Raw genomic sequence first — 1,288 nt, 5'->3', positions numbered from 1 at the left:
CCTCCGGGCTCCCGGCTCCTCCACGGAGGGAGCCACCGCCGGGGCCAGCGGCGGGGCGGAGCGCGGAAGCCGGCGCGAGGCTGGGCCACGGGCAGGGAAATGAAGCGCGCGACCTGCGTGACGCACGCCCCGCCCCCAGGCCCGCAAGATGGCGGCCGCCGAGCCGCCCACTTCCCCTCCGCTGGCGTCCACGTGACCCCGAGACCTCCGTCCTGGGTGGGCGCCCCCGCCGAGACCCAAGGAAAGGGGTTAGCTCGAGCCGTGCCGGGTCTGCCCGGAGCGCCCGCCCCGCGGGAGCGGCCGCCTTCCGGGCGCTGGGAGCATCTTCGCCTTTCCCCGGGCTCCCGACCCGTTAATTTACTTGGCGCTAATGCCTCGGAGATTGTGCGCCTTGACAACAGCAACCGCGTTAGTGTGGCTCCCATGAACCGCAGGACAACCAACCATCAGCTTACTTTCCAGTTCACCTGATTTCTGGAGAGTCACTTTTCCTGAAATCAGGGAGAGTCTCTCTCTCTCTCTCTCTCTCTCTCTCTCTCTCTCTCTCTCTCTCTCTCTCTCTCTCACCTAAAACACTTTTGATCATAGAGATAACCACTCATCGCCAGGGGTTCATATCTTAACAGATTTAGTTTAGAAGAGTTTTTTCTAATGAGCTATTCTGACTCCTTCCTCGCAACCTTATACCGAAATTTCCCTTATACTTGTGGTATAGAAGTTACCATTCCCGGGGCCCTGAATACTGAGAAAATTCAAGAAAAGACAACTCACAAGAGAAGAGTAACAGTGACCAAAACATGAAAAAGTTGACCCTAACCAAACTCTTCAAAATAAAACCTAAACATTAGGGCCTCCCCTGTGGCGCAGCGGGTTGAGCGCCGCGCTGTGAAGCTGTCCGCAGCCTCTGCAGTGCCAGTTCGATCCCCGCGGGCCTCGGAGCAACCCACATGGCGGGAAAGACCTTTCCTGGTCTCGCTTGCTGCTACCCTCAGCAGTGTCTTCGGTTTGGTCCTTCTGCCTGTTCTGCTCCCCTCAGCAGTGTCTTCGGTTTGGTCCTTCTGCCTGTTCTGCTCCCCGCTCTGTCTCTGGTGAATTCTCTCGCCCTCCCACGCCTCTGACCTGTTACCCCTGTGCTTGTATAAATAAATAAATAAATAAATCTTAAACATTGCTGAGGGGAGCAGCGGGAGGCAGGAGAGGTCTGCACGCCATGTGGGACCCTCACCGGGTGGCCGGGGATCAAACCGATGCTGCAGAGGCTGCGGTCAGCTTCGCAACCCAGTGCTCA

The sequence above is a fragment of the Talpa europaea genome, assembly GCF_964194135.1.
Source record: "Talpa europaea genome assembly, chromosome: 2".
NCBI classification, from domain to species: Eukaryota; Metazoa; Chordata; class Mammalia; order Eulipotyphla; family Talpidae; genus Talpa; species Talpa europaea.
This window is presented reverse-complemented; position numbering follows the sequence as displayed.